The sequence below is a fragment of the Euprymna scolopes genome, chromosome 46 (genome assembly GCF_053919585.1).
Source record: "Euprymna scolopes isolate OS-2025 chromosome 46, ASM5391958v1, whole genome shotgun sequence".
Taxonomy (NCBI): Eukaryota; Metazoa; Mollusca; class Cephalopoda; order Sepiida; family Sepiolidae; genus Euprymna; species Euprymna scolopes.
In genome coordinates, this window is record NC_136527.1 from 45,203,336 (window position 1) to 45,218,060 (window position 14,725).

A 14,725-nucleotide genomic window follows, 5' to 3' on the forward strand; every position below is an offset into this window, starting at 1 on the left:
CTTATTTAAATTGTTCATCATCTTTTAAAGTCTTCCTTATTTATATAGTTAAAGTTGAGTAAATAAATAAAATACCTGCCATGCTTTTGTTTTGCCCAGGTTCCCAATTTTCTGTAATGGAAGTTCTTGAATATTTTTTAAAAACTTTTTGAGGTAATTTCTGTAGCAGACTTGTTTTCTAATTTCTTAATATTTGTAAGACCGTCTTGTAAAAATTGGATGGCCGGTTTTATGATAAAGGGTGTTCTGCTGGCTTTTGCTTCTTGATGCTTATATAGCTTTTTGTGATATGGATTTTTGAAGAAATTAGATATTGTTTTTTTTGTATGTGTAAGCATATGACTAAAAAATATGACTTCCATGCAAAAGAAAACTACATATTTCATATGAATGTGGTGTCTGGTGTATGTGTTTTTACATGACGAAACAAATTTGACTTCTGTGCAAAAGAAGAACCACATTCTTTACAAGAATGTGGTTTGGCTCCTGTATGTCTGTTCATATGAGTCAACAAACTTGACTTTCGTGCAAAAGAAGAACCACATACTTCACAAGAATGTGGTTTCTCTCCTGTATGTGTTTTCATATGACTCCACAAAGCTGATTTCTCTGCAAAAGAAAAACCACATATTTCACATGCATGTGGTTTCTCTCCTGTATGTGTTTTCATATGACTCCACAAAGTAGACTTCCGTGCAAAAGAAGAACCACATATTTCACAAGAGTGTGGTTTCTCCCCCGCATGTATTCTCCTATGCCTCAACAAAGTTTGCTTGCATGCAAAATAAGAACCACATGCTTCACAAGAATATGATTTTTCTCCCATATGTGTTTTCACATGACGAAACAAATTTGACTTCCTTGCAAAAGAAGAACCACATACTTCACAAGAATGTGGTTTGCCTCCTGTATGTGTGTTCATATGACTCAACAAATGTGACTTTCGTGTAAAAGAAAAACCACATACTTCACAAGAATGTGGTTTCTCTCCTGTATGTGTATTCACATGACTTAACAAAGTTGACTTCCTTGTAAAAGAAGAACCACATATTTCACAAGAATGTGATTTCTCTCCTGTGTGTGTTATCATATGAGCCAACAAATTTGACTTTGATGCAAAAGAAGAACCACATATTTCACAAAAATGTGATTTCTCTCCTGTATGTGTTTTCATATGACGCAACAAATTTGACCTTTTTGCAAAAGAAGAACCACATACTTCACAACAATGTGGTTTTTCTCCTGTATGTGTGTTCATATGACTCAACAAATGTGACCTTCGTGTAAAAGATAAACCACATACTTCACAAGAATGCGAGTTGTCTCCCATATTTGCTTGCATCTGATTCCACAAAAAATGGAGAAATATCCTTCTTATCTATTAATGGATTTCTTTAATTATTGCAGATTCTGGAATTAAAATAAATTTGAAAAAATACATCACATGTATTAAAATAGTATTTTGTTTATTTTAATTGAAAATATCCAAAAGATTGATTATTAATGAAATTCAAAATAAAATGACTATAGTTTTTTAGATATTACTAGGTAACAATTTTTTTTCGTATATGTAACAAAAAATCTTTACGTTTCTTCAATTTAGAGATGAGGATTGATTATTCATATTATTTGGATTCTTCACAATACTGTTCTCATCTTGGGTGTTATTTTCAAAAGGTTTCTATGTTAGCTCCGATCTTATTCAGCTGTGTTTTTTTCCGAAATCTATATTGAATTCTGAATAGATTATTAATAATATTTGGTTCATGTTAAATACTGTACTATGTATGCTTAGTAGTTGAACATCACCCATGTTTTCCTTCACCATATACATTCCACCATAATTGTTTTTTCAATTAACCCATATTATGGCTTTTCAGGGTTTTTCTAACCTTTTTACTATTAGTGAATGACATGGCGTACATTGGTATAATTGTCCATATTTATATTATTTTTGCAGTACATATTGCTTTTACCCTGTGTTGTAGGAACAAACTGATATTTAAAGGATATCCAGAAATATTTAGGGTGTTATGAGAGTCTTTTAATGATGTTAACCTCATGTGGCATCACATAAAACTCTCCTAGCTACAGGGACCCAGTTGGATAATTCATAAACAGACTCATGTTTAGCAATTAATATTTAAAATATTTGATAATTCATATACAGACTCATGTTTAACAATGAATATTTAAAATATTTGATAATTCATAAACAGACTCATGTTTAACAATGAATATTTAAAATATTGGACAATTCATAAACAAACTCATTTTTACAATGAATATTTTAAATATTGGATAAGTCATTAACAAACTCATTTTTAACAATGAATATATAAAATAGCCTAAAAACGAAGCTCACATTGTTATATTGGCTTATCAAGATTCTAAGACCGACTATGAACTGTACACGGATGAGTACACTTATGGGATTGGGGCATATCTGTCACAAATCATCGATCGGGTTTAGATTTTATTAAGGAACAAGAGCCATATAAGTAAATTTTAGATTCAAAGATGCGGATGAAGAACGGTAGATAGTGTATTACTTGTTGCAACCTGACAACAAACTATTGATGAGGTTATACGTAGTGTCGCATATTAAAAAAAGAATGTTAGTGCAGTACCATGAAAATAATGGTTACCTGGGCCCTAGCCTACACATCTGGGTAAGCAGTACATAGCGAGGTTCATTAATATGTATAGTGACTGGCCAGCAGCTTTTGCTGCCTAATAAGAAAGCAACAACGGTAGTGCATCTGTTGTTGGATGGAAATTACCATAGATTCATGGCACCACTTCAGTTGTAACAATGGACTCGAAAATGTTATCAAAGTGATGAAGAAGGCATTGGAAGATCTCAACATACATCATGTGACCACATCATTTTATCATCCCCAAAGTAATGGCAAAGTAGAAAGATTTCATAGGATGATGCATTATGTTTAAACGAAAAAGGTCAATGAACAGTCATTGGATGTTGACATTTAACGAAAGAAAAAATTATTCGTAGAAAGAAAAAATATTAATAATAAAACTGTAATGATTTGAGTTAACAAGACAGAAACAAGTCAAAAATATAAACTGCAGAAAAAAGATTATTTTTAAACAAAAATGTATCAATATTATTATGGTTATGTAAATGAAAAAGTACAGAAAAAAGAAACAGTAAAAATATGTGCACAAAACAAAAATAATAATATGCACATATCATACTGAATAAAAAAATAATAATATGCACATATCATACTGAATAAAAAAATAATAATATGCACATATCATACTGAATAAAAGAAAAATAATAATATGCACATATAATACTGAATAAAAGAAAAATAATAATATGCACATATCATTATGAATAAAAGAAAAATAATAATATGCACATATCATTATGAATAAAAGAACAATAATAATATGAACATATCATACTGAATAAAAGAAAAATAATAATATGCACATATCATACTGAATAAAAGAAAAATAATAATATGCACATATACTGAATAAAATAATAATATGCACATATCATACTGAATAAAAGAAAAATAATAATATTCACATATCATACTGAATAAAAGAAAAATAATAATATACACATATCATTATAAATAAAAGAAAAATAATAATATGAATGCATTCAACAGGGCACTCGAGGATAGGGGTTATAGTGTGTACTGTAGTCGATTGGATAATATTGTAATTGTTAGTAATGGGAATTTGGTAAACTGGATTATTTAAGGGGGCGATTTATCAAGAACTTGTTTACGTTGGACTTAAAGACAACCAAGTTGTAGTCAGCTGGGAAGCAGCCAAATGGAAGAGAGTTCTACAGGCGTGCAGTTCTAAGAATGAAGCTTTTTTCATGGAATCTACGTTTTGATGTAAGCACAGATAAAGAGTTGGGAAAATTATTGACAGTGGTTTCAGCTAGTCGGTTGTTTTTCATGAAAGATTGGCGAGAGGGGATCAGAAATTGGAACTCAGCCGAGCGCTTGCCATGGAAATAACGATAAAACAAGGACAGGTTCATAAAGAGATAGCAAAGAAGAGAAAAGGGCATCACTTACTAAGGTACGAAGTCTATTTTCAACTCGATCCAGGCAGGATAAGCTGCTTCTAGCAGCTTATCCTGCCCAGATGTGGCAATAGTACTTCATCCTTGGACATCCTTGGCTTTTATATAGATTTTATATAGATTTAGATTGTTAGAAGTTTCATTGTTGTATTTGTTTTTGCATTGTAATTATTGTTTTGTTGAATTATAAAAAAACTATGTGTAAATTGATGGGCACTAGAGAGTGTTGAGACGGATGGAGAGTGGGAAAATATGTAAACGTTTTTTTAAATGAAGAGGGGAAGGATATCGCATGTTGAAGGTGCACACACATGAAAGCATGCATGACAGCTGGTAGCAAACACACTGAACTATATGATCAGGTTGTCAGAATTGATATCGTCATTGGTGAAAGGTCAACTATTTGACATGAGAAACTTTTGAAGGTGAGCGCACCTACAAAAAAGCAGGTCACATATATAGCCTAGAGGAAAAGGCAAAAGAATAGAGAAGCTTATAGTCAGCTGGCAAAAGACATCACATATGCATGACTCCATCCACCCACCTCCCGATCCACACTCTTCGTCTCTATATAAGGCAGTAAAGAAACAGAAAAAAGATTTTATATTTTCATAACAACATAAAGTGTATGAGATTTTTTCTGGCTGACGAAAAATCGACTGTGCAATATATGTTTCACTTGGTAACAATGTATGAAAATGATAATTAAGAATTTGCTGGTTGCCCCTAGCACACTGCTCAGTCATTTTGAAGGAATATCAAATTGGATAAATCTCTTCTGTATTCCATCATTCTTGCTTAACTAAGGTTTTAAAGTATAAACAAGGTGGTAGACATCAGTTTGGAAGCATCACAGAGATAACTGGAAATAACGTGCAACAAAGCTTAATATAAATCAGGTTGCTCGACATGACACCTTTAAAATTAACTGGAGTAAAGTGTGTTTCTGAATCGACACTCTAAACCTGCAATTGCTGACAATCAAGCCTTACTCATACAAGATCATCAGAGTGCTATTGAGTTGGCTAAGAATATTATCAGAGTGCTATTGATTTAGGATAGAATATTAGCCCATTTAAGCAATTATCATATCACTCTAGGGCTGCTCAACAATACTCACAGTGTGTGTGAATTTTAAAGTTTTGTAAAAGTAGTCATGTATTTTAATTAGAACCGTCTTAGTGCATTTTCTTGTTTTTAATCACATAATTTTTGTGATAGTTCAGAGCGGTGAAATATGAAAGGAACCAACATTTGCCTCATTTAGCACGTTTCATATACTTGTAGATTCAAACCATAACTTAACACGTTTCATATACCTTTAGACTCAAACCATAACTTCACCACTAGAACCAATCATGCAGCTTCCACGACATTCAGTGAGTAATTTCATTGCAAGATTATTGTGTTTCTGCATGGTCAGGAGAATTGTTCAATTTACATTTTTGATTGCATATCTTTAAGTTTCTATTCTTTCTTTTGTATTCCTTTATGGACAGAGAAAATCTTTTACCTATGCAAGAATGAAGTTGGCTGTGCAAAGAGGGAGGGAAGAGAAGGAATTTTTGTTAGTTTCTCATATGATTTGAGGTGAAATATTTTGAGGGATAAACCAGAAACCATTTTGATGCTTTTGCAGTTGAAATCTTTCACATATGTCACCAAATGATCAGCTTTTTTCATGCTAATCTGAGAAATGATGTCTTTTAGAAACTGATGAAAGTAAGGTGTCCTCTATCATAATAGAAATAACAAACACGTCTCCTCCTTGTGATAATTACTAGGAGTTTATCCTATTTGACCTCAAGATGAGGAATAGGATGAAAAGTTTACTTGCTTACATCCTTTCAGATAATTATCAAAGGTAACATTTGCAACGTATCCAAATTTCATAACAAACACATGGCTAGGGATCTAAAAGTTAGATACACAGGTTCTTTTACTCATAACCGAAAGAAAAATAAGTTTACAAATAACAAGAGGCGCATAATGGTTCCTTACTTAATTTCCATGTACACAAGGCTACCTTCAATCATAACCGGAAGAAAAATATAAGTCCATAACAATAGGAAAGAGAGAGTAACAGCAGTAGTAATAAATAACAAGAAGAATTAACAATGAAACATACAATTCAACACCAAAGAAAAATTAATAATGAATCACACTTATTGAAAAACTAAAATTATCTCAGTTTTTTCTTAAACAACTTTCAAAATCCCTGGATTAAACAACTTTCAAGAAGGGTCATACCAGCTGAAATAAATAATGAAAGAAACACGAGATATAAAACTCAAATTTCATTTAAATGCTGCATATATTATTCAACTATCCACAAACACATGTTCTTGTAATATAACGTGCATGTGAGAAAATCAGCAGCAGCCATAGGATAACTGAGTAGTAAAAATATTAGCAGCAGCTGTCTTGGCACATACGCAATATAGCAAGTGTGCACATGCTGACGTCACAGGAAGGAGGAGAAAAAGGAAGAAAAAAGGACAACACGTACAAGCAATTGGGCATGAAGTGAGATAGGAAATGTGCTGCATGGTCGAAAAAGTGAAAAGCAGGTGACAAAAAAGACACATGTATGAAAGGGCATTTCTTACAGACATGTTCGATGAAGGAGTGATATTTTTAAACTCTATGAAGTGCGTCGTTGAAATCTAATGACACGATTCAAGTGTAAGAGCCCTGTTAAATTCTCTCATCTCTATAACTGATCAGTGAGATTTATCATCAAGATCCCAATGACTGTGCCAGGTGCTCTACTACTGAGCCATAAACTGTATTAACAGGATAAATCACAGATTGTATTTGTGATAATTGTAAGCATTCAATTACTTTTATACAAAAACAGCATTTCAAGACTAGGTGGGAACCATTATTTCTATAGCAGAAAAACCGACACCTCACGGTTTGAGATTTTGAATATTTCGTTTACAAGCTGTGCTGATTGCTGCTAGCAATCAACTTCCGTTCTAGCTTACCAAATAAAAGGCCATCTATATTTTATTCGTGAGAATTGAAATTCTGCTTTGAGTACGTTTTTATTCACCTGTTTCATTTCATATTGTGTTTGTGTTGCACAATGAATGCCAACCATAAAACAAATCGTCATCATTTTAGCCTTTCTTTTCAATCTTTTTGTTACATCAACAAAACTTTGAAGCACACACACACACACACACACATGCTAGCCAAGTAAGTTATGATTTTTCATACACAATGCGCCATCAGTAATAATTGAAGACTTTTCATCTATCAAAGTTAATACCCCTCAAAATACAAAATAGTTTATTTTATTTTATTTTTTATTACATTTTCACCCCAAACAAGGAACATTGCCACTTTGATGTAGGGGACTATTATCAGAGACATAAGCTACAGGGGCACTATGTGGGGAGTTGAGCAGCAAGATGCCAGTTCACATTACACTTGAACTTCTGCATGTCAGTACACTTGGAGAAGCGGGAACCCAGAAGGGAATTCCAAAGTCTAGTGGTGCTCAGGAAGAAACTACTGGAGTAGAAGGCTCTCTTATATCTAGGGATCTCTACTGTGAAGGGGTGGGACTTAGCTGCTTTTCAGGTTTGTCTGGGGTATTTACGTCGAGGGGGTACAGTTGCAGTTTGTCGGAACATTCACTGTTAAAGTATTTGTAGAACAAGCAGAGGGATCCCACATTCAGAGGCTGAATCTTAGGTGACAGTTCAGGACTTATCAGGTTGGCGACTCTCTTTTGAACCTTGTCTAGGAGCGAGAGACAAGTAGCAGATGTACCAGCCAAAATATGACAAAAATACTCCATACATGGGCGAATGGTGACGTTATAGAAGTACAGGATACAGCGGTTCTGGCAATGCTCTCAATGTATCTATTCCAATTCATGTTTCCTGTGAGCGTTAGTCCGAGGAGTTTAAAAGATGTACTTTCAGATAAAGAGTCTTTGGCCATCGGTAAAGAAGATTTCTTCTAATTATTGAAGGAAACAAGCTTAGTCTTGGCAGTATTGAATGTTACCATCCATTTTTGTCCCCATTCCACTACAAATTGGAGGTCATCTTCTAGTGTTTCTGCCATTTCTTTAGATATGCGTGCATTTGTTTTCCTGTTGTGTCTGTTATAGAGCGTGGTGTCATCAGCACATATACCATCTCACAGACAATTTTGGTCAGGGAGGTCATTTATGAATATTGGGAATAATAGAGGTCCAAGGATTGACCTTTAAGGCATTCTCGCATTTCTATCATATTGTTTAGATGTACGACCGTAGAGAACAACCTGAATTTTTCTCTTATCTAAGAAGGATTTATTTATGTTAAGTATTCTTCCAGTCATACTGTATGATCTGATTTTCCTGAGAAAACCTTCATGCCATACCCTGTCATAAGCCTTAGATATATCTAGAGCTACCGCTCTACCTCCCCGGCTTTGACCAGTGAATGGTATATAGAGAGATTAGTTAGGATGTCTGCTGTGGAACAGGCTTTCCTAAATGCATATTGTTGGTCGGTCAGAAGTTTAGCATCTGTAAGGTGATGGACTAGAACTTGGTTAAATATGGACTCAAATATTTTGGCGAAAAGTGGGAGAAGGCTAATGGTGCGATAATTTACTGGGTCAGTTCTTTTGCCAGAATTCTTGAAAACTGGTACCACATAAGCAGTTTTTCAGAAGGTAGGAAAGCAAGATTCATTAAGGCATTTGTTGTAAAGTTTGGAGAGAACTGAAGCTACTTTGGCAGAGCACTTTTTTAATAGCACAACCGAGATGAGATCAGGTCCACATGCTTTTGAATGTCAAGATTTTTTATGATAGCATGCACATGAGAAGGGTGATCTTCAGATCATCTAGTGTGGCATCTGTCTGCAAAGGAAAGTCGGGGAGGGATTGGTTAGCAAACAACCTCATGATTGTTATATAGCGAGGGAATTGTTGATTGACCATTATTTACTACACTGTTGTAGATTTTCCAGAAGTCATGGGTTCCTACTTTCTGTGCTTCGATGCATTTTTTGGTGGTTTCAATGATTATTTTTTAATTTAGTCAAAGTTATTTGTAAAGTTTGTTCAATGTATTTTTGGGAGAACTTTAAAATACAACATGATAAGTTTCTTTAATTATCAGCATTCTTAAAAAAAAACCAGAAAATTTGATAACTGCATTTCCAAATAAATTAACAGGAAAACTCTTTGGTATACTTATGTGTTTACACAGTTTCTAATACATCAATCCCCCATATTGAAACCACTCAATGAGAATACAAACATTTAATTAAAGAAATCAGAAAAGAACAACTGAATGTCATACAATTTTATCAAAGAATTACAGTGCTATATGCGATATTCGTTTTCAGCATACCCAAAAACCTACAGAAGTCGTCATGTGAAAGGTGATTGTTAAGGTGGAAAGTAAGAAACAATTTACTAAAACGGCTTTCAGGCAAAAAAAAAAAAAAATCACCATCTGGCCAAAAAAATGGGTGCTCATTTTACATTAAATTCATAGAGGAAAGTGATCCCTCACTTTTTGAAAAAGTAATTTCCTCATATCATGAAAACTAATTCTTTGTGCAACTTTTGAAGTATATAATCGTTTTCAATAACCCTGAAAACCATAAAAAGTCGTCATTGTAAAGATTCTAGACATTAACCACAAAAAAACAATGGTCAATATTTTAGTCGATGTTTAGAATCTTTACAACCCCCCCCCCAAAAAAAAAAAATTTCCAATGACAACTTCTATTAGTTTTTGGGGTTGCTGAAAATGAATATATACGTTAAAAGTGGTGCAGAGAAATAGTTTTCATAATATAATAAATTTACTTTTCAAAAGGTGGGGGATCACTTTTCTTTATAAATATCATGTAAAATGATTACACACTTTATGGCTACCTAGTGAAAGAGGGCATTTTTTTTATTTTTTGGGCTAACATTTTTTTTCTTTCTGATTTCATGTTTCAATAAAGATACAAGGACATTAAAAAACAAAAATAAAGAAAAAATTGTGATTCATGTCATTCCTTATATTAACAATGGTTACCATTTCTGCATGTGTAAGCTGACATATTTTTGCCATAAAGAAGTAGTTTTCCAAATATTAAGCAATGTAATTTCTTATGTTATCGGTGGTGGCTAAGTATGTATGTGCAAATTGAATTGGCTCCTACTGATAACAAAGAATTACATTGCTTAATATCTGAAAAAATACTTGTTTGAGGCAAATTTAAATGTGATATTTGTTTTCAGCATACCGGAAAAACTATAGAAATCGTCATGTTAAAGGTTATTGTTAAGGTGAAAAGTAAATAACAATTTGCTAAACCGGCTTTCAGGCTAGCCCCCCCCCCATCATTATGTGTGGTAATTATTACTGACCGGAACTCGATGTGGAGGGGGGAGGCAGTGGAATTCTGGGAGGCAGTCGTTCAAGAAAAAGGTAAAAAAAGTGCTTGGTCGACTGATTTTGTAGTAGTAGTTTATTGTCCACCACGTGGGTCGGACTGAACTTTGCATAGCATCAACTTGTGGGTGATAAAAACACCCCTATCGTTGATGTGTTAGTTGGACTTTTTTGTTTAGTCAAGTTACACGTTTCTATTACAAAGACAATTTGTCGTTGTAAGCAACGAGGCAATACGTTGCAACTCCAGTTAGCCGAGAAAAGCCGAGAAGGATTCTCCACACAAGTTAAGAGTTTCATTGTTTTTTCCTTCTACGTCGAGTTCAGGTTTAGCCGTTGAGTTGCAGAAACGCCTTCCCCCCCCCCTTCAGTCGGCTAAAATCCGACATATGTGGTCAGGAAATGGGTGCTCATTTTACATTAAATTACCTCACTTTTTGAAAAGTAATTTCCTCATATCATGAAAACTAATAATTTGCGCCACTTTTTAAATATATATTCGTTTTCAGCACCACCGAAAACCTACACAAGTCGTCATTGTAAAGGTATTTTTGGAGTTGGAAAGATTCTGGACATTTACTTTTTTTTTTAATTTATAATTTTTTTTTTTCTTTGCAATGACAACTTTTAAAAGTTTTCGGGGTGCTGAAAACGAATATATACTTTAAAAATAGTACAGAGAAATAGTGTTCATCATGAAAAATTTACTTTTTCAAAAGTGGGGGATCACTTTTCATTATAAATTAAATGTGAAATTAGCACCCACTTTATGGCCACCTAGTAAGGCGGGCATCCCCCCCTCCCGGTTTCATGTTTCAATAAAGATACAGGGACCTTAAAGAACAAAAATCAAGCAAAATCAAGCACATACAGAATTGGCCACCACTGATAACATAAAGAATTACGTATTGACCTTTTTTATGTTTAAGTCAGTATTGAAAACAAAATCTGATAAATTAGTGACCATTCGATAATAATCCGGTGAAAAAAAAGATGAAAAAAAAAAAAAATACACATACGTGCACGTGCGCCATGTAGTAATACTTACGTTTTTGTTTTATAATCTGCTTTCGATTAACTTTATCTGCTTTTATAAAGGAAACGATTTTTCAAATGTGATTGACTTTACAAGCTCAACTTAACATTCAAGATGACGAACGGAAGAGCAAGTTCGCAGAAAACAAAATTAAAGAGGAAAAATTTTAAAAAAATCATTTCGAAATAGAGCCGATCAATTTGGTGAATGTCATGGATAAAATTAGTATTATTTTATTTAACATTTTAATATTTACATGAGAGAGAAAAAATTACAAGTTTCATTTTTTATTAATTCTCTAATTCGTTGCACGTGCAATTTAATGGCGGGAACTGATAGTTTTTAAAGCCGCCTTTTCGTATTTTTATTTATTTATTTATTTATTTTTTTTTTTTTAGATTCCTGATTTATTTTTATTGTGTTTGAAACATTTAAGCCTAAAGTTAATCTGGTGCGTGTGCAGTTTAACAAACATATTAAAGATGAAGATATTGGTGATATTGGTGAGCAATAGTTTATCATTTTTTAATAGATTTCTTATTTTTTTTATCGTGTTAATTCTCTGATTCGTTCGTTGCACGTGTAATTTAATGGTGGAAACAGATATGTGAACATAGTTTAGAAAGCTTATCATATTTTTAATCGATTTTCGTTTTTTTTTTTTATCGTGTTTGAAAGATTAAAGCTTCAAGTTAATCGATAATCTTGATTGGTTACTTACCATGGGTGTAATTCAGCCCAAGGAAATAATTTACCCCGAATTCCAATTAAGACAGCAAAACATCGAATCGGAAATGTAAATATGAAACGAAACGAAATATTTCGTCACCCCCCCTTTTTTCTAAGTTTTTTTTATTATCGAAATAAACGAAACAGCTTTATTTGTTTTTCTTTGTCTCTTTTTTTTTATCGAAATGAAATTTGTTTTTGTTTTCCTTTTATTCTTTTTATTTTTATTAGATTTTTTTGGGGGGGGTCTTCTACTTAAGTAAAGGTTCCACCCTCATATTTAAAATGACTACTACTAAGGGGTTTCAGGCCTCTGAAAATGAAAACAACGTATAAATTTTCAGGAAGCAAATAGTTTATAAGGGGAAAAATTATCGTGTGCAAATGAGGGGGATCACTCTCTATATAAATTTTACGTTAAATGAGCACCCACTTTATAACCACCTTTTGGTGGAGTGTTTAAAGGGGGGTTATTTGGTAATTGTGCACGCGCTTGCGCTTACAACCATGGCCACTAGTTATAACAAAGAATTACATTGTTAAAAAATATACATGAAAAAAAAAAGTTGTAATGAAAATGCTTTCCTGGTGGCGTCAGAAACTGACAAATCTACATTTAGAAGTTAAATAAATTTATTGTAAAAAATCCCTGGAAAGGTAATTATTAGTTTTCTGGTACTATTTCAAAGATAATTAGTAAAGTAGTCTTAAGATATTGGATTAAAAAATACATTGTTTGTAAAAAAAGACATTGTTTGTACAAAAAAAGGACATTGTTTGTAAAAAAAAGGACATTGTTTGTAAAAAAAGACATTGTTTGTAAAAAAAGACATTGTTTGTAAAAAAAAGACGTTGTTTGTAAAAAAAAGATATTGTTTGTAAAAAAAAAAGACATTGTTTGTAAAAAAAGACATTGTTTGTAAAAAAGACATTGTTTGTAAAAAAATACATTGTTTGTACAACAAAAAAGACATTCTTTGTAAAAAAAAGACATTGTTTGTACAAAAAAGACATCGTTTGTAAAAAAAAGACATTGTTTGTACAAAAAAGACATTGTTTGTAAAAAAAAACATTGTTTATAAAAAAAGACATTGTTTGTAAAAAAAGACATTGTTTATAAAAAAAGACATTGTTTGTAAAAAAAGACATTGTAAAAAAGACATTGTTTGTAAAAAGACATTGTTTGTAAAAAAAGACATTATTTGTAAAAAAAGGACATTGTACAAAAAAGACATTGTTTGTAAAAAAAAGACTATTTTTGTAAAAAAATGACTTTTTTGTAAAAAAAAAAATTGTTTGTACAAAAAAGACATTGTAACAAAAGACATTGTACAAAAATGACATTATTTATAAAAAAAGACATTGTTTGTAAAAAAAGACATTGTTTGTAAAAAAGACATTGTTTGTAAAAAGAAAGACATTGTTTGTAAAAAAATGACTTTTTTTGTAAAAAAATGACTTTTTTTGTAAAAAAAAATGGCTTTTTTGTAAAAAAAAAGAAATTGTTTGTACAAAAAAGACATTGTTTGTAAAAAAGACATTGTACAAAAAAGACATTGTTTGTACAAAAAAGCTTAATTAATCCCCCCCATTCAAGCAGAAGTTTAATAACAGATCTAACTTTGCACAATCAAAACAAAAGATAACGTGTCGCTCATAAGTTCTACAGAAGCCCAAAGATGTCAGAAAGTCCATTTTATTTTATAACTAGGGCTGTGACAAGAGAATACTTTTATCATTGTTTTGACTCTAGAGTATATATCCGACACAGTCAATCAATCGAGAACCACATCATTCTATCTAAAAACATATAAGATATTAACTGATATATACTTGAGAGTCAAACTAATGAAAAGAATATTCTCTTATCATAGCGCTATTTATAACTAGCAGATGAGAGGTACCCAGATTTGCCCAGTCATTAAATACGCTTAAATATGATATTTTAATTTGTCCAGATTTTGTATAGATTATTATAGAGATAATAAAGTCGTGATTTCAAAAGTAAAAAAAAAGCATTTATGTGTCATCAGTTAGAATCGAAACCAAAATAATAATATTTCTAATATTTTTCAAACAAATTTAATAATTTATTCTGGAAGTATATTCCATAAAGAAAATAAACAACCCACTTTAAAAGAAGAAATTACGAGTTTTTATATTTTATTTGTAGTTTTATGCTAAGGGTATCAACAATTTCCCCCAAAGTCTGACACACTAAGAGAACCACATCATTCTATCTAAAAACATATAAGATATTAACTGATATATACTTGATAGTCAAAATAATGAAAAAAATATTTTTTCTTGTCATGGCGCTATTTATAACTAGCAGATGGGAGGCGCCCAGTTTTGCCCAGTCGTTAAATGCGCTTAAATATGATATTTTAATTTGTCCTGATTTTGTATAGATTATTATAGAGTTGAGAAAACTTTGCTATCAACAAGTTCTGGGAGGAGATCGTCCAGTACC

The 14,725-nt window shown here is 32.2% G+C and overlaps 1 long non-coding RNA gene across 1 annotated transcript; it reads right to left on the minus strand.

The window, feature by feature from the left end:
* Positions 1-100: 100 nt before the first annotated feature.
* Positions 101-11,637, minus strand: LOC145270615 (uncharacterized). Its single transcript, XR_013865470.1, has 2 exons — positions 11,536-11,637; positions 101-1,410 (listed from the first exon to the last, which is right to left on the minus strand). It is a non-coding gene; the product is annotated as an uncharacterized LOC145270615 (long non-coding RNA).
* Between the last annotated feature and the right edge of the window lie 3,088 nt (positions 11,638-14,725).